Consider the following 25,283-nt stretch of genomic DNA (forward strand, 5'->3'; position numbering starts at 1 on the left):
TCAGAGATACATATTCTGAAACTTCTTTCGCTATTTGGACGAGTGATATGAGAACAGTTTTGCAACTTTTAAATCTCATTTTTGGTTAAATCTTTATTCTCTTTTTGAGTCAAATCTTGTCTGATAGGGTATAGATTAGAGAAAAAAGAGTCCTTATTCTGCCACCATTGCTCGACGACGTCATCTTCTCGAGGTTCATCTTCTGGAGAAAGAAGAGCCCTAATATTGGATAAATTCGAGGTTCTCAACTTCCGTCTGTAGATGTGTAATTTTGACCTGCGCATTAGAATTACTTTTAATATTCCTAGTATTTTTAGGATATTTATTTGAACTTATTTCTATAGGATTTCACTTTATTATTAAATTTAATTATATTTTATAAAGCACAAAAAAATTCAAAAATACAAAAATAGTTTCATGTTTTATCCTATTTCTATTTAGTTTAGATTATTAATATTTTTATAACAATATATTTTATTTTTACTATGATTTTTACCTTTATTTTTTAACATAATAATTTATAATATATATATATATATATAGTGCATTGTATGATATATTTTACTTTAATCATAATTAATTTTAAATCATTTTTTATAAAGAAAAGGTTTAAGTTTCTAAAATTGATGGATTTAAAGGGTTAGAGTCCCAAATTTTGGCCCAATTTCGGGCAAGAAGAGGCCCAAATCTGGACAGCCCATCCCTTTCCCCTTAACCCGACTGAGACCCGCCCAAACGACCCAGTAACCCGCCTACTTCCCACACTAAATCCTAGCCCTTCACCCTTTTGATCCAACAGCCCAAATTAATTCCCCACACCACATATAAGAACCTTATTTCCCCAAAAAAAAAACCCTAACCCTAATCTTCAAGACCTAAGCAGTCGCACCACACCCCTTTCCCAGCCTTCAGCCCGCCTCCAACTCGCCAGTTTTCCGGCGAGTTCACTCAACGAGTCCCATGGTCCCCCCCTCATCTTTTCCTTCTTCCACGTCATCCCTTTCGTACCAAATCTCATCATTTCAATCCGATTCACGCGGATTTTTTCTTTTATTTCTTTTGTTTAAACAAAAAATCCGAGTCCTTGAAATAAATGTTGGAAAATGGGAGCCGTTGGATTAAATTTTGATCCAAGACTTTCATTTTCTAATTTTTGTTAAAAATGGGATTTTCGGATCTTGTTGGGGGCCACACATGATTTCTTGCTGAAGAAGGAGAAGCTTCGAGCGAGAGTTATATATTGGAGGATTTTCGGACAAAAATAGGGAGGAGAAAAAAAGAAAAAAAGGCGGAGAAAAGGTCTAGGGTTCTTTGAGTCCTGAGATTTTTTTAGTGTTTGCTTTGCATTCCAGAAAAATGAAAACAAAAAGAAGTTTAAGTTTGATTTTTATTCTGAGTTTTGTTTCATTTCGAAAAATTAGAAACATATTAAAAATCTTAATTCATTTTTTGGATTTCGCTTCAAATATGGACCTTGATTGAGGTTGGTTGAAGCTCGTCGGAGTTGAAGTTCATTTGCCGTTCGGGTTCCTATTCGAAGTTCTTGTTCTTGTTTGCGATTCACTTCAGTTCCTCATCGCTGAACTTTCTTGTCCTCGCTTTTGGAATTAATTGAAATTCTGAATATCCAGGTTCATTTCTGTCTCCCCTGTCACGTTTGGTTTTAGTTAGATTTGATCCCCCTCTGTTACTTGCATTTTGCTTTACTTCTGTGTTGAAATGTTTATGGTTTCGAACCTGTTTAATTTGGACTGCAATATGACTTAACTTTGTAATCGCTGATTTAGTACTCGATTGTGTCGAGTTTTACATAAATGGGCAGTGTATTCAATTGGCCTTCTTGCTTAAATTCCAGCTGATTTGTCTGCTCGGCCAGTTTATGGTTGGTTTTGTTCGCCATTGCTTCGATGTTACTAATCTTGATTAGATCAGTTTGAATTCATGACTAAATAATTAACGTTTTGTTGAAGTTTAGCAGATTCGCCTTTGAACTTAAACCAACTTGATTTCCTTTTACCTTGGGATTGAATTGACAACTCTATCTTTCCTGGATAATGATCTGAAAGTGCAACTCTTTGTTTTGTCTATTGTCTGTAAATGCTATTCCCCTCATATGTTAAGTGAGTCACTGGATTATCTTGTCGTCTCGGACAGTTTGGGACAAAATCGATCCTTGAAGCCAAAGAAAAATCAAAAATCAGTTTTCTCATGAGATGAGTTGCTTGTTCTTGTTTGTAGACCCATCCTCTGTGCTGATATATAGTGAAACATGTTTTTTGAATGTTGTCTAAGCTAGTTGTGTTTTGAGTTTACTTTTGTCCTCTTAGAATAGTTTAAGTATTTGGCAGAAGCCTGGTCATTATTTGCATTACATTTCATCCATGTTCACTCCTAAAATTGTTCAAATTAGCGTAAATGATTTTTGAAAGTCACGTAGTAACAATATCTAGGAAGATGGCATACTAACTCCTAAACTGTTCGTATAAGACTTAACTCACGTTGTCCTCTTCTCTCTGTGTGTATTGGAATGTTATATTGGGATAGGCTTTTACTATTTTTGTTACTTTTTCAACGCTGAATGCTTACTGCCTTAGACGTCTATTTGTATGTGCTTGTTTTGGTTGATTGGATGAATGTTTGGTTCACGCACGGGCTGCGAGAAGTTGGGTTGGTCGGACAAATGCATGAAAGAAGAAACTCAAAAGGGAATGAGCATGAAATTAATTTCTATTGCTTTTAGTTTTATTTTGTTACTTTTATTACATCTTCCGCTAGGAGCATGCTTGGGCCGACAACATTTTGGTATGCAAGCCTTAGGATTTTTATTAGTTCTAAGGCGAGAGGTCGTTCCTTTAGTTAAATTTATCCAGGGAATGCCATGAAGGATTTGTATATATTTTATTCTGGGAATGCCCCGTAGTACTATGTAATTGGGGGTCATGGCGAACATCGTAGAAGAAATAGCATAGGATAATTTAGAACTTTAGTTTTTCTTCTTGTTTTAATTTTCTATCATTTAGGTGGGGACGACCTCGAGCCTCTTTTGTGTTTATTTTTCTTTTCTGTGATTTTACCTCAACTTGAATATTTTAAAAGCCGACTAGATCAAGTATGCAACCGTACTAGTTACGGGACTTGGGGAGTGCCTAACACCTTCTTCCCGAGTTAAATGAATCCCCTTACCCAAACCTCTGGTGCGGACTTAGTTCTGAGTCCAAGTGTTTTAAAGGAAAAATATTTTCTAAAAAAACGGTGACCTGACACACCGATATCAAATGTCAGGTGGCGACTCTGAGTTAATTCTTTTGAACACTATCTTTTGTCACTTTCAAAATTGGAAAACCCTTTTGAGCTTCACATAATCCTTTTATTATTTTTTAAGAGGGTTAGTGAGGTTTGGAATGAAAAAGGGGTGTGACATCTCTGACGACTCTGCTGGGGACACTTGCGGGTTTGAGCTAGTACTTGATTTTGTTGGCTTTTAGAATATTTGGTTGAGGTTTTTATGCTTTTTCATTAGCTTTACTTAATTTTTATTATGTTTTTATATCTTGTTATTTGCTAATTGTTTATGTGTTTACAGTTTTTACTTTATGTGTTTACTGCTTTATAACTGTCATCATATGCATTACTCAGTCAATTCTTTCTGCAACAGGTCTCGGAGCACGCGTCGCGTGCACGAACTCTTTGTTGAGTCACCCTTGATTTAGGAGGTGGGGGGGCGTCAGACGTATGGAGTGGGTGGAAAGCTTGAGCAGCCACCATCGACCATACACTCCCCCGAATTGCCTTGTTAGTGAACCCCAAACTTAGGTTAGCCTTTAGGTCATTTTTATTTGCATCATGTCATTTAGACCTAGTAGGGCTCGGTCCCAGGTACCGTGTCCCTTTGTAGGAAGCCTGTCCAAATTTTGTCAAAATGGGTTCGTGGCCCAAAATGAAATTTAATCATCCTATGTGCTAAATGTTGCATATGTGAGGGTAAAAAGGTCATTTGGCGGACCGATGCTTGGGAAAGAAGGGTGAAAATGAAGAAAGTAGGGTCCACTCACATTTCTTTTCATAGTTTTCCAAAAATCAAAATGAAAATGAAAAATCCAAAAAAAGATTTTACACTTTTCCATTATTTTCCAAAAAATAAATAAATTTAAAAATAGAAAATCCAAAAAGATTTTACATTTTCCATCATTTTCCAAAAATTCAAAATTCAAAAAAAGGAAAATCCAAAAATATTTTACATTTTCCATCATTTTCCCAAAATTCAAAAAGGGAGAAAAAGAAAAATCCAAATAAATATTTTTCAATTTTCATCAAAAATACAAAAAAAAATAATTGGTTTTTCCAAATTAGTTGACTTTTTTAAAGGCTTCCTCCCATGTTTAATCTTCCCGAACTACGCGAACCTGATTCTCGTCTTCCGGGGAGGAATACGTAGGCAACCCACATAGGGTCCGGTCTTCCTAGTAGGTCCTAGGTTCTTGGCTTCCGGGATCGTAGCCAAATCTTGCATGTATGACCATATTTGGCCACATTGGTCGTTTTGAAAAAATAGGAGTATTTTCTCAAAGTAGTTTGTTATCTCATGTTTTAGAGCCCTGAGTCTACAATAAAGTGTCCTGTCGATTCTAAGGTCCACAACCTGTTAAATTTGCGTGTCTAGCCACTTTTGGCCATATCAGCCATTCTTGCAAAATAGGGTTATTTTCGCAAGAGTTGCTCAATTACCCATGTCTTAGGATTTTGAGTTTATAACTCGGTGTCATATCACTTTAAGGTCCGTCCATGTCGTGTTTACGTCCCTAGCCACATTTGGCCACATCGTCCATTTTTGCAAAAAAAAGGGTCCATTTCCGCAAAGTAATTTTTAAGACCATAATTGTCGGGATATTAGAGTCATGTAAGCTTTAAATGGAGTATTTCTCATGCATTAGGGGTCAACTTTGTCAAGTTTGCGCTAATAGCCACTTTCAACCACTTAGGCCATTTTGCAAATATAGCCAAGTTGTGTCCTGCATTTGTCCACTAGGAAATGTGGTGGGGTCACGTACTGTCCCGAGTCGCTAACCATGTTTGCTTCATTCAGGTATGGACCCGCTGATTCAATCCAAAGTGCTTATGGTAGTAAAGATTCCTAGGAAGTTGATCAAGTGGTGGAAAATGTTTTCATCGTTAGAGAAGCATGAGTTAATGTAGAAATTGGGCACCCTAACTTCCCTTCTTGATATCACACCCCGCCCGGACTTAGTGGAGGCGATGCTGACTTATTGGGATTCGCAAAATTTGATTTTCAGATTTGGAGAGTGTGAGATGACTCCTACCTTGGCGTAAATGTCTGGCCTCACTCGTTTAAGCTATATAGGCAAGGACATGATACTTCCCCGAGACCACTCTAGGACAGGATTACTCAGCGACCTGGGCCTGAAAGATAATAAGCATTTAAAATGTCTCGAGCAGTCCTGGATATCCTTGGATTATTTGTTTGCTAGATTTGGACCACAAGATAGTTTTGACGTCTTTTGGGATGAGTTCTGCACAACCAATGCAAAGTGGCAAAGACGTCGCCTCGAAGCTTTCAGCCTTGCTTTGTTGGGATTATTGGTTTTTCCATTAGATGAGAGGCACATTAGCACCCATCTGCAGTCAGTGGTAATGGCACTATTTCATGAGAAGCAACGCAAAACGTTACCGTTGTACCGATGATCTTAGCAGAGTTGTATCGAGCCCTGAGTGAGGTTAAGGGAGGTGTCAAATATTTTGAGGGAAGTAACCTTTTGCTACAGCTGTGGATGATGGAGCATTTGTACACCGCTTCCTTACTTTGTCCCATCGACCGTGCCTTGAGGGATCGGGTGGTAAGCATTGAACGCAGGATGAAATCTCCTAAGTTTACGTACCCAGTAGGCGTCACGGCTTGGATTGAGTTCCTTGGTTTGAGGACAAATGGGAATGTTTTGTGGGCTTACCTTTGGCTACCTTTGGATGATATCTTGGTAGGGTGCCTCATGCAGCCTTTCCTGATGCTGATAGGACTCAAGTGTGTCAGGCCGTACACTCCCGTTAGGGTAATGCGGCTGTAGACACCGGATTTTTGACCCTCCCCGAGAATTTTCAGAGGCACATCATAAATTTTAGCAAAAAGGCGGCTGATGAAATCAGGTATGTGCAATACTAGAACAATGCAAAGAGGATAAAGAAAAATACATTAGTAGAGGACGTTGGCAGGCCCGAGTGTACTCAGGAGTACTTGATTTGGTTACAGTCCGTCCCGCCAGGGGTCAGTACCCCATTGCCAGCACAACTTAGGGGTCGGGCAGTTCAGACAGATGATTTTGAGGAGGCATCGGACCAAGATCCTTGGGATAAGCTTGAGTTGATAAAGTCTCAGTTAGCGGGATTGGCAGCAAACGTGGAGCAGCATGGCCAGTATTTGTTTAGGGTCGGCCTTCAGGATGCGGGGGCACACGCTAGGGCCTTTATTCTAAGCATCAATGTTTCTTTACGAGGAATTTTACAGAGTTTGAGCATGACAGACAACCCAGGATCATCCCAGCCAGGACCGTCGCATTTAGGAGCAGCTTGAGGAGTCATTCTATTTAGGTGTTTTGAGATTGTCGTATGTTGTCTTTTACTTTTGTGTCTTGTCTAGAAGTACTGAGTCCTTTAGGTAGTGTCAAAGTCTGTCGTAGTGTAGTTGAGTCTGTCAGGTCTTTTATTATCGCACTTCCTGTTGCATTTTAATATCGAAAAGTTTTTAAATGAAAAATCCCAAAAAGATTTTGTTTTTAATTTATTTTCCATCACTTTTCCTGAACTACACTTGGTCTGATTCATGAGGGACATGATACGTAGGCAACCTACAATGGGTTCGATCAAATCATTTTTGGTTCAAAATAAAAAGAGAAAGAAAAAGAAGAGGGTGATAAGAGGTGTTGGAAAAGAAAGAGAAGGAAGGATTGAAATGAGCAAATCAGAATGATGCCATATGACCCTGCGACCCTTAAAGCCATTTTAGAACCGTTAATTGTTGCTAGGTGCATTGTACGTAATATGATATTATTATTTGATGAATGCCCTAACGCTAACTTGGTGGTTTTATGTTGTTGTCCTCTGTTGTCTCTATTAAGTTTCAGGAAGGTGGTTAGTTTGTTGGCATCTTGGCAAGTCATCCATACAACACCCGATCAAAGCGTCAAATAGTCATGGCTAGCAAGGAAACAAACACTGGAGTTGTAGACCCACCAAGGGAGATTGTTGAGTCGGAATCGGAACTGCAAGAGGAGGTCCGAAGGTTGAAGCATCAGATGGCAAAAATGTATCAAGCCTGGATTAAGGGACACCCTCCACCCTCGTTCCCTACCAACTACACAAAAAACTCTGCTTTCATTCCACCACTCTCTCAATACCAGATGCCCAATATCATTGATCTTTCCCCACAACACGCACCTGGCTTTACCCTTTACCACAACTACCTCGGTACTTCAGCCCAAACTGTTCATGCTCTGCCATCCAAAACAACCTCGTACCCTGCTCTGACATCTGCTCATATTTTTGTACCCCCTCCACAAGCTACCCTGCACCGATCCTCTAGTGAGCCCGCATTCCCCGCTAAAGATTCCTACTACTATGCATCGGAGCCCACCTTCAAAGTCCCAGATCCTTACTCTTACACTCCCCAATTTGAGCCTCATGTTGAAACTGACAAACCACCCAAGAACGCAGAGCAAGAAGACATGTTTAGGAAGGTACATAGTCTGGAGAAATCATTGAGAAATATGCAAGGGTTGGGAAACCAAGTGAGTGTGGCCTATAAGGATTTGTGTGTGTTCCCCGATGTCCAATTGCATGCCGGGTTCAAGATGCCCAAGTTTGACTTGTATGACGGATATGGGGATCCTGTAGCGCATCTGAGAGGTTATTGCAATAAAATGAGAGGCGACGGGGGAAAAGACGAATTACTGATGGCGTACTTCAGCCAAAGTCTGAGTGGGGTAGCTTTAGAATGGTACACCCGCCAGGACGCCAGCAGGTCGTACACCTGGGATGATATGGCTCAGACCTTTGCCCGGCACTTTCAGTACAATATAGACATTGTTCTAGACCGACTATCTCTGACCAAGGTGGAAAAGAAACCCAGTGAAAGCTTTAGAGAATATGGGTTCCGATGGAGGGAGCAAGCTGCACGAGTCAATCCTCCGATGGAAGAGGACGAGATGGTTAAATACATTCTTCAAGCCCTGGAGCCCACTTACTATGGCCACTTGATCTCAGCCATTTGTAAGTCTTTCAATGATGTGGTGAAGATGGGAGAAATGGTGAAAGAGGGTCTGAAGTCGAGTAAGATCATGAGCTATTCTGCTATAAAAGCAACCAACCAGGCAATCCAGAGTGGTACCGGAAGTTTGCTAGGCAAGAAGAAGAAGGAATATGTCGCTATGGTTGTCTCTGGATCATGGCATGGCCAGAGGGGTTCACCTCATCAATACACCCATCCTCGACCCCGGCCTCAAGCCTACACCCAAGCTCCATATAATCCACCTCAAAATTACTTTTCCCTGCAAAACCCCCAATACTTAGCCAGGCCATCCCAATACCTTGTTCACCATGCACAATTATATGCTCAACCCCCTCCTTACCCGCAATGGCGTGCTCCAGCTCTGCAGAATATCTACCCAGCTCCACAAAATACCTATCCACCCCCACAACCCTATCAAAACCCCACTGGTTCAAATTTTCGATCAAGGCCAGAGTATAGGAGAGAGAGGAAGCAGCGGAAACAAACTTTTACCCCGCTTGGAGAGTCCTATGCTAGTTTGTTTCAATGATTAAGGCAGTTGGACGTCTTGAGGCCGATTGAGTCAAAGATACCGAATCCCCCTCCAAAGAACCTCGACTATTCCCTAAGATGTGCCTATTGTTCTGATGCTCCAGGGCATGACATAGAGAAGTGCTGTCGTTTGAAAACGGCAATCCAGGAGCTTATTGATACCAACCAAATTGTAGTCCAAAATCCAGACGCACCGAACATCAACCAAAGCCCTTTGCCAGCCCATGTATAGACGGATATGATTGAAATAGTTCACAAGGATGAGGAGCCCAGGAAGTCTTCTAAGTTCGTCATGATGATTCGGGCCAGTGAAAGTAATTTGGTTAAAGCTCCTGACTCTACCAAAGCGAAGCCCTTGATAGTTGAAGGGGTGACAGAAAAGCCGAGCTCACTCAATTTGAAACCACCAGTGTTGGTCGTGAAAGGGCTGTCAAAAGATGTTAGGGCAAGTCCGGAAAGTTCAAAAGTGGTAGTACCAGGGATTCCAAGTAAGCCTATCATAGTTGTGAAGGGGGCTCCTGCTACCCCTATCATCATTAAACCAGTAACCCAGCTTCCAGTGGTGGATGCCAAGGCTGTTCCGTGGAATTATAAACAAGTGATAGTGACATACAAAGGAAAAGAAATAGAGGAAGAAGTTAATGAAATTGGAGGATTGACTCGTTCTAGGAGATGTTTCACCCAAGAAGAATTAAGGAAAGCCAAGCTATTCAAGGATAACCCAATGCCAGTAAAGAAATCGGTCACCGAGGAAGAGGCTGAGGAGTTCCTGAAAAAGATGAAAGTGCAAGATTATTCCATTGTGGAGTAGTTAAGGAAAACACCAACTCAGATTTCTCTTTTGTCTTTGTTGATACATTTAGATGAACATCGCAAGGTCTTGATGAAGATTTTAAATGAGGCACACGTTCCTGTTAAAATCACAGTGATTCACTTGGAAAAGATAGCTGGCAAGATCTTCGAAGCAAATAGGATCACTTTCTCGGACGATGAAATTCCTATGGAGAGTACAAAACACAACCGAGCTCTTTATCTCACCGTGAAGTATGAAGATTCTGTTGTCTCAAGGGTTTTGGTTGATAATGGATCTAGTGCGAATATTTGTCCCCTGTCTACTCTGCAAAAACTAAAGATTGTCACCGAAATAATCCACTTGAACAGTGTGTGTGTTCGAGGCTTTGATGGGGGAGGTAAAGATTCTGTTGGAGATATAATGCTCGAATTGTCAATAGGGCCAGTTGAGTTTACCATGGAATTCCAAGTGTTAGATGTGGTTGTCTCATACAATTTTTTGTTGGGCAGGCCCTGGATACATGCTGCTAAGGCAGTTCCGTCTTCTCTGCACCAAATGGTGAAGTTCGAATGCGACAGGTAGGAAATAGTTGTGCACGATGATGAGGACTTGTCAGCTTATAACGACACAATTGTTCCATTTATCGAAGCTAAAGATAATAAGGGACCTTGGGTCTATCAGAATTTTGAAACAATGTCTGTTGTGAAAATTCCTGAAGGAAAATGCATTCTAGGTCCTAAGCTATCCTTCGCGTCCGTCATGGTTGCGAATGAAATGTTGAAGAATGGTTTTCTGCCGGGCAAGGGTTTGGGCTCATCTCTGCAGGGTATTTTGCATCCAGTGCGCCCCAGTGGGAATCTTGGTACATTTGGTTTGGGATTCATGCCCACAGAGAAGAATGTGAAAAGGGTTAAAAATCTGAAACAGAAGGTATGGTCGCTCTCCAAGCCCGTCCCACACATCTCTAAGTCTTTTGACAAGCCAGGGACCGAAAAACCTCCAACCTCCTCAATCCCAAAACCTGTGGTCGATGTTGATGAAGAGCTGATCAAGAGGTTCCAAAGTCTGTTCGAAGAAGTCAATATGGTAGAAATTGGTGAAGGCTCTAGTAAAGCAAATGTGCAGCTCGTCGGCCCAAACGTGAAGCTTAGAAATTGGGAAGCTACTCCTCTCCCCACCAGGAAGGAGTTTTGGTAGTTTGCTTTGTTTTCCTTTCTGTTATCTGGGTTATTCCAGGGTTGTAATCCAGATTTTCAGTTTTTGCTTGTTTTGATGTTCAAACCCTTCTATCCTTTTAATTTTAATGAAATGCAGTTTTCCATTTTCCGTTATTCTTAATAGTGTTTTATTTTGTTCTTTTTTCTTTTGTACAGTTCTTTTTATGCTGGTTGTAGTGACATGACATACATGAAGAGTTTTCAGCAGAGTCTAAAAGCCAATCTAATTCTGAAATAACAATCCAAGAAGTAGAATATGATGATGAAATAGAATATGATGAAGAAGCAGCATTTGAGGAAATTAGTAAAGAGCTAAAACAATTTGAAGAAAACCCAAAGACTAATTTGAGTGAGACTGAAGCAATCAATTTAGGGGACCAGGATGATGTTTGGGAAACCAAGATAAATGTGCATTTAGAATCGCAAGTTAAGGAGGAAATAATCAAAACATTGTTTGAGTACAAAAATGTCTTTACATGGTCATATGACGATATGCCGGGCCTGAGCACTAATCTGGTAGTTCATAAATTGCTAACTGATCCATCATTCCCTCCTGTCAAGCAAAAGTTGCGAAACTTCAAGACCGATATGAGTGTGAAGATCAAAGAAGAAATCACAAAGCAGCTTACTGCAAAGGTCATTCGAGTCACTCGATATCTCACTTGGTTAGCCAATGTTGTGACAGTACCAAAGAAGGATGGTAAGACCAGGGTCTGTGTTGATTACTGTGATCTTAACAAAGCAAGCCCAAAGGATGATTTTCCATTGCTGAACATTCATATTCTGATCGATAATTGTGCCAAGCATGAGATTGGGTCTTTTGTGGATTGTTACGCGTGATATCACCAGATCTTGATGGATGAGGAAGATGCAGAAAAGACAGAATTCATCACGCAATGGGGAACAAACTGTTATCGGGTAATGCCATTTGGTTTGAAAAATGCTGGGGCAACTTACATGAGGGCGATGACCATCATATTTCATGACATGATACATAGGGAGATCGAGGTTTATGTAGATGATGTGATCATAAAGTCAAAGAAGCAGTCTGACCATGTCAAGAACCTGAGGAAGTTTTTCCAAAGGCTTCGCAAATACAACCTCAAGCTCAATCCAGCGAAATGTGCATTTGGTGTCCCATATGGGAAATTGCTAGGATTCGTAGTCAATCGATGCGGTATTGAGTTAGACCCGTCGAAGATCAAATCCATTCAAGAGTTACCATCGCCAAAGAACAAAACAGAGGTGATGAGTTTGCTTGGAATGTTAAATTACATCAGCAGGTTCATTGCTCAGCTCACGACAACCTATGAGCCCATCTTTAAGCTGCTGAAGAAGAATGTTGCGGTCAAGTGGACTGACGAATATCAAGAAGCATTTGATAAGATTAAGACGTACCTGTCAAATCCACCTGTTCTGGTCCCACCAGAGACTGGAAGACCTTTAGTTCTCAATTTGACAGTCTTGGATAATTCGTTTGGCTGTGTATTGGGTCAACATGACGTCACGGGAAAGAAGGAGCAAGCAATCTATTACCTCAGTAAGAAGTTCACTCCCTATGAGGTTAAGTACACTCTGCTTGAGAGGACATTTTGCGCCCAGACTTGGGTGGCGCAAAAGTTGAAGCATTATCTATCATCCTACACTACTTACCTCATTTCCCGCATGGATCATCTAAAGTATATCTTTCAGAAGCCTATGCCCATGGAAAGACTGGCAAAGTGGTAGATTTTAGTTACGGATTTTGACATCATCTATATGACTCGGACCGCGATGAAATCCCAAGCCTTGGCAGACTACTTGGCCGAGAATCCGGTGGATGATGAATATGAGCCATTGAAGACTTATTTTCCTGCTGAAGAGGTCATGTTTGTTGACGAGGATGACCACGATGAAAAGCCAGGTTGGAAACTCTTCTTTGATGGAGCTGCTAACATGAAAAGTGTCAGAATAGGGGTTGTACTTATCTCTGAAACAGGGCAACACTACCCTGTAACAACCCAGTTTCGATTTTATTGCACCAACAACATGGCTGAGTACGAAGCGTGCATTCTGGGTTTGAGGTTAGCTATAAACATGGGAGTCCAGGAAATACTTGTTTTGGGAGATTCAGATTTGTTGGTTCACCAGATTCAAGGAGAATGGGAAACTCGAGATTTATAGCTCATACCATACCGACAGTGCCTGCATGATCTTTGTCAACGATTCAGGTCGGTTGAATTTAGACATATTCCCAGGATTCATAATGAGATTTATGATGCCTTGGCTACTCTGGAGTCAATGTTACATCATCCGGACAAGGCTTATGTTGACCCCGTGCATATACAAGTTCATGATCAACATGCTTATTTGTCACGACCCGGATTTCCCACCATCGGGTGTCGTTATGGCGCCTACTATCAGAGCTAGGTAAGCCAAATATATAAAGCATTTTTCCTGCTTTCTTCCAAACAATATAATAAACGAGATAAAATTTAAACGGAAGACTTTAAATCTAAAGCAACTGAGAACCAAAAGTGCGGAAGTTTGAACCAAAATGCTACCCAGAATCTGGTGTCACTAGCTCACGGACTACTACAGAATACTACAATCAATGTCTGAAAGGAAAATACATCATGTTTGTCTGATACAAGATAAACAAACGAAAAAAATGGAAAGGGACTTCGGCCTGCGAACGCCAGCTAGGCTACCTTGAGAGTCCCTGGACTGAAGATAGCTCCCAGAAGTCCTACTGCTGCGGTCCGTAAGCTGCTCCCTGATCTGTGCACAAAAATGCACAGAGTGTAGCATCAGCACAACCGACCGCATGTGTTGGTAAGTGTCTGGCCTAACCCCGGCGAAGTAGTGACGATACTAGACAGTACCTACCACAATTAGCTTGTACAGATATATATACAACAAGTGCAAGAAAACAATAACAAGATAATACAAAATAAAACTGGGAGGGGACATGCTATCGGGGAGTAACAGATAAAAAAATGAAATATTGGAAATAAACAGAAAAAACTCCGATTTCCATGATATATATATATATATAATTGGACGGCGTGCCACACGATCCCATAATATCATATATAAGTGGACGGCGTGCCACACGATCCCATAATATCATATATAAGTGGATGGCGTGCCACACGATCCCATAATATCATATATAAGTGGATGGCGTGCCACACGATCCCATAATATAGTATATAAGTGGACGACGTGCCACACGATCCCATAATATAGTATATAAGTGGACGGCGTGCCACACGATCCCATTTAACAATATATAGATGGATGGCGTGCCACACGATCCCTATTTCCATATACCATATGGTAGGCATACCACCCGTTCCCATTTCATCTTTATAACAGTGCACAATATGTCACCGGCAACAGAGGCCAATAACCAAGTGGACGGCGTGCCACACGATCCCAATTCATATCATATATAAGTGGACGGCGTGCCACACGATCCCATAATATCATATATAAGTGGACGACGTGCCACACGATCCCATAATATCATATATAAGTGGACGGCGTGCCACACGATCCCATAATATCATATATAAGTGGACGGCGTGCCACACGATCCCATAATATCATATATAAGTGGTAGGCGTACCACCCGTTCCCATTTCATCTTTATCACAGTGCACAAAATGTCACCGGCAACGGAGGCCAATAACCAAGTGGACGGCGTGCCAACGATCCCAATTCATATCATATATAAGTGGACGACGTGCCACACGATCCCATAATATCATATATAAGTGGACAGCGTGCCACACGATCCCATAATATAGTTCATAATATCTGACTTCATATAGTAGACCCCTTCAGGGGAGAATAATAACTCAATACCTTTAACCCGGCAAGGGTACAGCTAACAGCCCAAAATATCCCGATGAGGGAGAATATATATATCAGTCTACACATCCCGGCAAAGGAGTATTCACAACACATTCTCCTTTTAAATCATTCTTCCTCAACCGTTCACATTATATGAAACTTATCAAATAAACAAGGAGGTTGTGTCACGTTATTCGAATTAAAAGCAATCAAGACTCACGGTCATGCTAGACTCCGGTGCATAGGTAACCGTCACCATGCATATACACCGTACTCCACATTAGCAAGTAGCAAATAACATCCTAATCCTATTCCCTCAAGCCAAAGTTAGAACAAACACTTACCTCGAATGCTCCAAACTCAACTCACGCTTCTAGTATAGCTTTACCTCTTGATTCCACCACCAATCCGCTCAAATCTAGTCATAAGTTACTTAATCACATTAATAATTACTAAATGAATCACTCCCCATGCATGAAAAATAAATTTTACAAGGTTTTTCCCAAAATGGTCAAAAATACCCCCGGACCCACGTGGTTGAAACTCGAGGTTCAGACCAAAACCCGGTTACCCATTCCCCCATGAATTCAAATATATGATTTGTTTTTAAATAGGACCCCAAATTGAGGTCCAACTTCTCAATTTGTAGAAAACCTAGGTTCTACCCAAAACACCCAATTTCCCCCCTAAAAATCTTTGATTTGAAGTTGAAATTATGTTAAAAGATGTTAAGGAATAAAGAAATTAAGTTAGAAATCACTTACCAATCGTTTTGGAGAAGAAAAGTTGTTTGGAAAATCGCCTCTTAGGTTTTGTGTTTTTGAAAAGTGAAAAATGACTGAGATTTTCCGAACTTGTATACCTTTCTGAGGACCTGGCGCGGACCGCACAAAAATGTGTTGCGGCCGCTCCGAGTGGGAGAAAAATTGGGGCTTCTCTGAACCCTTCTAGCGCGGACCGCACCGCCGCACTGGTTAACCTGAAACCCTAGCCCTCAGACTCTGCCACGCGGACCGCACAGAAATGCATTGCGGTCACGCAGCTCTAGCGCAGACCGCGCGGAAATGACCGCGGCCGCGCTGGTGTCTGCAATACCTGAACCTGCATTTTCTTAAGTCTAAAACCTCCCGCGCCCTACTCAAAACTCACCCGAGCTCTCGGGGCTCCAAACCAAACATACATATGATCTTAAAAACATCTTACGGACTCATTCGTGCGATCAAATCGCCAAAATAACATCATATACATAGGATCAAGCCTCAAAACACATGATTTTTCTCTCAACTTTCATAAAACTCAAATTCCCCACTTTAAGTCCGAAACACGTCATAGGACGTCCGTTTTTAGCCAAACTTTACAGATAGTTCTTAAAACATATTTAAGACCTGTACCGGGCGTCAAAACCAAAATACGAGCCCAATACCTATATTTTCTAACTCCTTTTCGCTTCAAATTTTCATATCAAATTTCAGAAAGACAATTTCTTTGAAAAATTCATTTCTCGGGCTTGGGACCTCAGAATTTGATTCTGGGCACACGCCCAAGTCCCATATTTTTCTACGGACCCTTCGGGACCGTCGAATCACAGGTCCGGGTCCGTTTACCCAAAATGTTGACCGAAGTCAGTATTATGCATATTAATATCGAAATTCATCAAATTTTTCATATAATTCACATATTCTATATGATAAAAACTTTTCGGCTACGCGCCCGAACTGCACATGAAAATCGAGGCGACTAAAAGCGAGGTGTTCAAGGCCTCGGGAGCACGAAACAAGGAAGAATTATGGTGATGACCCCCTTGGGTCATCACATTATTGTAATGTGGTGGAAGAGGAAATCGATGGCGAACCTTGGTTCCACGATATCAATGAATACATCAAGTTGGGGGTATATCCAGTACATGCTACAAGTGACCAAAAGAGAACCATTCGACGTCTAGCTAGTGAATATTTCTTGAGTGGAGGAATCTTGTACAAGAGGACTCCGGATTTAGGACTACTGAGGTGCATAGATGCTAAAGAAACTTCAACTATCATGGCCGAAGTGCATTCTGGAGTTTGCGGGCTGCATATGAACGGGTATGTCTTGGCAAAGAAGATACTTCGAGCAGGTTATTATTGGCTCACCATGGAACGGGATTGTATTAGTTTTGTTCGCAAGTGTCATCAATGCCAGGTACACGATGATTTGATTCATTCTCCCCCATCTGAGTTACATACAATGTCTGTACCTTGGCCCTTTTTTGCTTGGGGCATGGATGTTATTGGACCAATTGAGCCGACAACGTCAAACGGGCATAGGTTTATTCTTGTGGCCATTGATTACTTTACCAAGTGGGTCGAAGCTGTAACTTTCAAGTCTGTGACCAAGAAGGTAGTGGTTGATTTTGTTCATTCAAATATCATTTGTCCATTCGGAATTCCCAAGGTGATCATAACAGACAATGCTTCTAATCTCAACAGTCATTTGATGAAAGAGGTATGCCAACAGTTTAAGATCATGCATCGAAACTCCACTCCGTATCGCCCCAAGGCAAATGGAGCTGTTGAGGCTGCTAACAAGAACATAAAGAAGATACTTCGTAAGATGGTGCAAGGTTCTAGGCAATGGCATGAAAAGTTGTCTTTTGCCTTACTAGGTTATCGCACTACTGTCCGCACTTCAGTAGGTGCGACTCCTTATTCACTGGTATATGGAACTAAGGCAGTTATACCTGCAGAAATTGAGATTCCATCCCTTCGGATCATCACGGAAGCCGAAATTAATGATGATGGGTGGGTCAAAACCCGGATCGAGCAGTTGAGTTTGATTGACGAGAAAAGATTGGCTGCAGTATGTCATGGTCAATTGTATCAGAAAATAATGGCAAGAGCATACAACAAAAAAGTGCATCCTCGGAAATTCGAAGTGGGCCAGATGGTATTGAAATGCATCCTTCTTCATCAGGTGGAAGCCAAAGGCAAGTTCGCCCCAAACTGGCAGGGGCCATTCGTTGTGACAAGAGTGTTGCCCAATGGTGCTTTGTATTTAACAGACATAGAAGGTAAATGTGTAGATATGGCTATCAATTCTGATGCAGTTAAGAGGTACTATGTATGATTTTTTTGCTTACCTTCAGTTGTATTTTGTACTTGGCATATTCAAAGTTGAAATGACGAAGGCATTTTATTCCGCTACCCAGACATTTTCATCCTTTGTTACCCCTTTTGAGCTTTATTTATTTTCTTTCATACCCTTCTTTTGGAATCAGTAGTAGAAGTAGAGAATGAAAAAAAAATGATGATGAATGAGTGAAAATAAGAAAAACGAAAAAAGGAAAAAGAAAAGAAAAAAAGAGGAAGAAAAGAAGGAAAAGAAAAAAAAAGAAAAATAAAAAAAGAAAAAGAAAAGAAAAAGGGAAACAAAAACAAACAACTTTATTTTTGAACTACATTCGACCTGATTCCTTTTTAGGAGACGTAGGCAACCTCACAGTTTGGTCCCATCAAAATAAAAATTAAAACTCCCCGGACCCAAAGAAACTGGGGCAGAAGTTTTGATTTTGAAAAGATCTGATTCCAAAAGTTATAATTTTGACCCCTTTTCATCATAAGTTAGTTTGAGCCTTCATGCCACCCTTTCTTTCTAACCATGTCCAAAACCCTACATTACGGTCCAAAGAAAGACCTTCCAATCAATCTTTGAGGATGCCAGGTCAAGCGAGATAGAGGTATGATTTACATCATGGGTAACACTTTGTTCATGGGCGCAAGAGAGAAAATTTAAAATGAGAGAGTCTTATTGGTGAAAACTCTCACGGGCACCGTAAGGCGATGGTGAGCTGAGAGAAAATTTAAAATGAGAGAGTCTTATTGGTGAAAACCCTCGCGGGCACCATAAAGCGATGGTGAGTTGATAGATGAACAAATGAGAGAGTAGGTGAAAACCCTTTGGGACGCTACAAGTCGAATGAGGCTCATGACTTTACAGAGAAATTGGATCAGTGAAAGCCCAGTTTTGAAGTATGAAGACAGGACATGAACTGAAAATATGATTGGTTGGACGGATTAGGCTGATCAATCCGAAATGCATGTCATGATCATTGGAGCTGGTTGCTTCCCTCAGATAAGTCTTCTTTTCTCATTCTTCTTCATATAGTCATCTGTGCTCAAAATTTTCCTTTGTTCCTTTTGTCAAAAATCATTTCACTTTGCTCTTTGAGTCTATCTTTATGGGTCTCTTTTGAGTCAGCCCTTGTTGAACAAGCAGGAAAGGATTTCAAAGCCTACTACCAGCTTCTAAATTGCACAAATCGGAGTCCGGCCAGGCACATCACAAATTGACTTGATTTAGAATAAGCAGTATGGTGATAATTGAGGTTCAGGCAATCAAGTGAATCTTGAATTTTGAGAAAATACAAGGATTCAACAACTTTCAGAATGAAAACACAATGCAACAAGTGAGGGTGAAAGATTCAGGTCATGCAGAGGTTTTGTGGTCCAGTTCCAATAAAAAGGTCAAACAAATCCTTGATAGCCCGAAGCAGCTAATCAGAATGAAGCATGGCAGTGGCGGAAGCAGATACTCAGCAATGATGCCACAAACTAACCACCACGTTTTCAAACTAACAAGATTTTTATTAAATAGCTGGCTCCAAGATGAGAGCATGGTTTAGGTAAGTTCATTCTCAGTTCTCAGGCCCCTCTTGGATAATGAGATTTAATTTTAAAAGTTTTCAGGACCCTCCTGGATAATGGAATTTAGTTTTTAAATTTTTCAAGATCTTCCTGGATAATGGGATTTAGTTTTTAAATTTTCAGGACCCTCTTGGATAATGGATTTAATTTAAAAGTTTTCAGGACCCTCATGGATATTGGGATTTAGTTTTAAAGCTTTCAGGACTCTCCTGGATAATGGGATTTAGTTTTACGTTTTAGCGTAAGTTCTACCTTTAGGAAATATAATTTAGCTTTAAAGTTGTCACTCTTAAGATGAGATTTAATTTGAACCTTTCGGGGCCCTCCTTGATAATGAGATTTAGCTTTTAAATTCTTAGATCTCTGTAGGTAACATGGTCCGATTAACACTCACAAATATGCCCAGACCCCAAACTGGGGAACAAAAATTTCTTTTGTTTTGTTTGTTTTGTTGTAATGGCAGGCGCCCACCTAGATAACAAGGAAATACAGTTCGAGTTTTTGGAAACCAGGCGCCCACCTGGATAACAAGGGAATACATTTCAAGTTTTAGCAATCAGGCGCCCACCTGGATAACAAGGGAATACATTTCAAGTTTTGGCAATCAGGCGCCCACCTGTATAACAAGTGAATAAATTTCAAGTTTTATCAATCAGGCGCCCACCTGGATAACAAGGGAATACATTTCAAGTTTTATCAATAAGGCGCCCACTTGGATAACAAGGGAATACATTTCAAGTTTTGGCAGTCAGGCGCCCACCTGGATAACAAGGGAATACATTTCAAGTTTTGGCAATCAGGCGCCCACTTGGATAACAAGGGAATACATTCCAAGTTTCGGCAATCAGGCACCCACCTGGATAACAAGGGAATACAGTTCGAGTTTTTGGAAACCAGGCACCCACCTGGATAACAAGGGAATACAATTCAAGTTTTGTTAATCAGTCACCCACCTGGAGAACAAGGGAATTTATTTTAGAGTTACTTTCAATACAACAATTCAGGAAGCATCAGGAGCCCGCCTGAAGAACAGGTTCCATTTTTCAATCTCATGTTGAAGATCAAGCAGAGATTCACGAAAGATTCAAGACGAGAAGTAGATAGGATCTTGTATTTTTCTTTTACTTTTGCTGTAATTTTTTCCTTTTATTTTGATGTAATGGCAGGAACCGCGGACCGGAACCTCGACGGCACTCCACTCGGCTCTCCACCTCGGTACACTCCATCGCTCTTCTCACTCCGAACTACACGTGGCCTGATTCCTTTATAGCCAAGGATATGTAGGTAGCTCAGATAGCAGGGCTCGGTCACGTTCTTTTTTTCTTTAGTTTTCGTCTCTATAAATAAGGGTCAGGTCAAAAATATGTCTTGTTGTTCTTTGTGTGAAAACTCTTTGTGTTTCCAGACAAAGAGGGGCATCTGTAGACATGTAATTTTAACCTGCGCATTAGAATTACTTTTAATATTCCTAGTATTTTTAGGATATTTATTTGAACTTATTTCTATAGGATTTCACTTTATTATTAAATTTAATTATATTTTATAAAGCACAAAAAAATTCAAAAATACAAAAATAGTTTCATGTTTTATCCTATTTCTATTTAGTTTAGATTATTAATATTTTTATAACAATATATTTTATTTTTACTATGATTTTTAATCTTACTCTTGAACATAATAATTTATATATATATATATATATATATATATATATATATATATATATATATATATATATATATATATATATATATATATATATATCGTGCATTGTATGATATATTTTACTTTAATCATAATTAATTTTAAATCATTTTTTATAAAGAAAAGGTTTAAGTTTCTAAAATTGATGGATTTAAAGGGTTAGAGTCCCAAATTTTGGCCCAATTTCGGGCAAGAAGAGGCCCAAATATGGGCAGCCCATCCCTGAGACCCGCCCAAACGACCCAGTAACCCGCCCTATTTCCCACACTAAATCCTAGCCCTTCACCCCTTTTGATCCAACAACCCAAATTAAATCCCCACACCCCATATAAGAACCTTATCTCCCCAAAAAAAACCCTAGCCCTAATCTTCAAGACCTAAGTAGTCGCATCACACCCCTTTCCTAGCCTTCTTCCCGCCTCCAACTCGGCGGTTTTCCGGCGAGTTCACTCAACGAGTCCCATGGTCCCCCCTCATCTTCTCCTTCTTCCACATCATCCCTTTCGTACCAAATCTCATCATTTCAATCTGATTCACGCAGATTTCTTCTTTTATTTCTTTTGTTTAAACAAAAAATCCGAGTCCTTGAAATAAATGTTGGAAAATGGGAACCGTTGGATTAAATTTTGATCCAAGACTTCCATTTTCTATTTTTTGTTAAAAATGGGATTTTTGGATCTTGTTGGGGGCCATACATGATTTCTTGCTGAAGAAGGAGAAGCTTTGAGAGAGAGTTATATATTGGAGGATTTTCGGACAAAAATAGGGAGGAGAAAAAAAGAAAAAAGGCGGAGAAAAGGTCTAGGGTTCTTTGAGTCCTGAAATTTTTTTAGCGTTTGCTTTGCATTCCAGAAAAAATGAAAAAAAGAAGAAGTTTAAGTTTGATTTTTATTCTGAGTTTTGATTCATTTCGAAAAATCAGAAACATATTAAAAATCTTAATTCATTTTTTGGATTTCGCTTCAAATATGGACCTTGATTGAGGTTGGTTGAAGCTCGTCGAAGTTGAAGTTCACTTGCCGTTCGGGTTCCTATTCGAAGTTCTTGTTCTTGTTTGCGATTCACTTCAGTTCCTCGTCGTTGAACTTTCTTGTCCTCGCTTCTGGAATTAATTGAAATTCTGAATATCCAGGTTCATTTCTGTCTCCCCTGTCACATTTGATTTTAGTTAGATTTGATCCCCCTCCGTTACTTGCATTTTGCTTTACTTCTGTGTTGAAATGTTTATGGTTTTGAACCTGTTTAATTTGGACAAATTGGACTGCAATATGACTTAACTTTGTAATCGCTGATTTGGTACTCGATTGTGTCGAGTTTTACATAAATGGGCAGTGTATTCAATTGGCCTTCTTGCTATTCCAGCTGATTTGTCTGCTCGGCCAGTTGATGGTTGGTTTTGTTCGCCTATGCTTCGATGTTACTAATCTCGATTAGCCCAGTTTGAATTCATGACTAAATAATTAACGTTTTGTTGAAGTTTAGCGGATTCGCCTTTGAACTTAAACCAACTTGATTTCCTTTTACCTTGGAATTGAATTGACAACTCTATCTTTCCTGGATAATGATCTGAAAGTGCAACTCTTTGTTTTGTCTACTGTCTCTAAATGCTATTCCCCTCATATATTAAGCGAGTCACTAGATTATCTTGTCGTCGCGGACATTTTGGGACAAAATCGATCCTTGAAGCCAAAGAAAAATCAAAAATCAATTTTCTCACGAGATGAGGTTCTTGTTCTTGTTTGTAGACCCGTCCTCTGTGCTGATTTATAGTGAAACATGTTTTCTGAATGTTGTCTAAGCTAGTTGTGTTTTGGGTTTACTTTTGTCCTCTTAGAATAGTTTAAGTATTTGGCAGAAGCCTGGTCATTATTTGCATTACATTTCATCCATGTTCACTCCTAGAATTGTTCAAATTAGCCTAAATGGTTTTTGAAAGTTCATGTAGTAACATTATCTAGGAAGATGGCATACTAACTCCTAAACTGTTCGTATAGAACTTAACTCACATTGTCCTCTTCTTTCTGTGTGTATTGGAATGTTATATTGGGATAGGCTTTTACTATTTTTGTTACTTTTTCAACGTTGAATGCTGACTGCCTTAGACGTCTATTTGTATGTGCTTGTTTTGGTTGATTGGATGAATGTTTGGTTCACGCACGGGCTGCGAGAAGTTGGGTTGGTCGGACAAATGCATGAAAGAAGAAACTCAAAAGGGAATGAGCATGAAATTAATTTCTATTTCTTTTAGTTTTATTTTGTTACTTTTATTACATCTTCCGCTAGGAGCATGCTTGGGCCGACAACATTTGGGTAGGCAAGTCTTAGGATTTTTGTTAGTTCTGAGGCGAGAGGTCGTTCCATTAGTTAAATTTATCCGGGGAATGCCCTGAAAGATTTGTATATATTTTATTCTAGGAATGCCCCATAGTACTATGTGATTGGGGGTTATGGAGACCATCGTAGAAGAAATAGCATATGATAATTTAGAACTTTAGTTTTTCTTCTTCTTTTAATTTTCTATCATTTAGGTGGGGACGACCTCTAGCCTTTTTTGTGTTTATTTTTCTTTTCTGTGATTTTACTTCAACTTGAATATTTTAAAAGTCGACTAGATCAAGTATGCAACCGTACTAGTTACTGGACTTGGGGAATGCCTAATACCTTCTCCCCGAGTTAAATGAATCCCCTTTCCCAAACCTCTGGTGCAGACTTAGTTCTGAGTCCAAGTGTTTTAAAGGAAAAATATTTTCTAAAAAACGGTGACCTGACACACCGATATCAAATGTCAGGTGGCGACTCTGAGTTAATCCTTTTGAACACTATCTTTTGTCACTTTCAAAATTGAAACTCTTTCGAGCTTCACATAATCCTTTTATTATTTTTTAAGAAGGTTAGTGAGGTTTGGAATGAAAAAGGGGCGTGACATCGTCATCTTCAATACAAGATTCAAGCTTTAACAGAGTCCTTGTTCTGCCACCATTGCTCGACGACGGATTCGCCGGAAATTTGGGTTTGTTCTTGAACAAAGACGACGGAGTTTGAGGCTGAGCAACTTGATTTTCTGTTAATATATTTCAATGTATTTTCAACGTATCATGCTGTGTTTTTATGTATTTAATTATATTCAATATCTTTTTTTCATTGTAATTCAATGTATCTCATTGTATTCCATGTATTTCATTGTATTCACTGTCTTTTTTTCCCATTGTATTTCAATGTATCCCGCTGTATTCTATGTATTTCATTGTATTCACTATCTCGCTATATATCATAAATGTATTCATATATTTTTTTAATTAATATAATTTATGTATTCAGATGTATTATATAATTTCTCTGAAGATTGCTATGCTTTTGGGGTATTTTTCGGTTGAGAATCTTTTTTATAACCGGAAATACAAATTTTGTGTGTTATAATTGAGTTTGTTGAGTTATATTAGGAGTCTATTATGTTAATTGATACACTTTCCATTTAAAAACAGTGTAATCCCCTGTTTCACGCCGTGAAACGCCGTTAATACAGTCGAATACAATAATCTGTCCAGCTGTAATCCCATGTTTCATGCCATGAATACAGTCGAATACACTCGAATACAACAACTGATTAGCTAGACTTCCCTGATTCACGCCTATTTTTGCTACTGTATTCATGAATACAATAGCTTAAATATATCTAATACATCTTATAACAACAGAAAACGTATCTACAATCCGTAATATAGCAAATGATATCTATAGATAGCTAATTACCACTAAAAGATAGTGCTTTATGAAAATTTCTCTATCTACAAGCCCAAATGAGCAAGTTGGATTTCAGAGTCCATAAAACAAAAGGAGCATAAGCAAATTTGGGAGAAATTCAAAAATAGCCAGATTTACAACTGGTCGTTCAAAAATAGCATAGTTTTAAAAGTAATCGAAATTTAGCCACTTTCATGTGAAGATAAATCTGAGCGAAAACACTGTTCAAATCCCGAAAAATACACTAGTGTATTATACTGGAGTTCCAGCATAAGTATGCTTGAACTCCAGCATATTATACTGGAGTTCCAGGATAAGTATGCTGGAACTCCAGCATAATATGATGGAGTTCCAGCATAAGTACACTAGGACTCCAGCATAATATACTAGAGTTCCAGCAAGTATAATTGTCCAGTGTAATATACTTGAGTTTGGAGCACTGGTGCTCCAGTCTCCAGTATATTATACTGGAGTAAGCAAAGTAT

General features: G+C 39.6%; 2 long non-coding RNA genes across 2 annotated transcripts; both read left to right on the forward strand.

Annotated features, from left to right (window-relative positions):
* Window positions 1-1,260: 1,260 nt before the first annotated feature.
* On the forward strand, window positions 1,261-6,786 carry LOC142161737 (uncharacterized). The gene is made up of 2 exons (XR_001649800.2): window positions 1,261-1,631; window positions 3,656-6,786. It is a non-coding gene; the product is annotated as an uncharacterized LOC142161737 (long non-coding RNA).
* Window positions 6,787-21,415: 14,629 nt separating this feature from the next.
* LOC142162907 (uncharacterized) lies at window positions 21,416-24,351 on the forward strand. Its single transcript, XR_012694395.1, has 2 exons — window positions 21,416-22,189; window positions 23,948-24,351. It is a non-coding gene; the product is annotated as an uncharacterized LOC142162907 (long non-coding RNA).
* Window positions 24,352-25,283: the final 932 nt, after the last annotated feature.

The sequence above is a fragment of the Nicotiana tabacum genome, chromosome 8 (genome assembly GCF_000715075.1).
Source record: "Nicotiana tabacum cultivar K326 chromosome 8, ASM71507v2, whole genome shotgun sequence".
NCBI classification, from domain to species: domain Eukaryota; kingdom Viridiplantae; phylum Streptophyta; class Magnoliopsida; order Solanales; family Solanaceae; genus Nicotiana; species Nicotiana tabacum.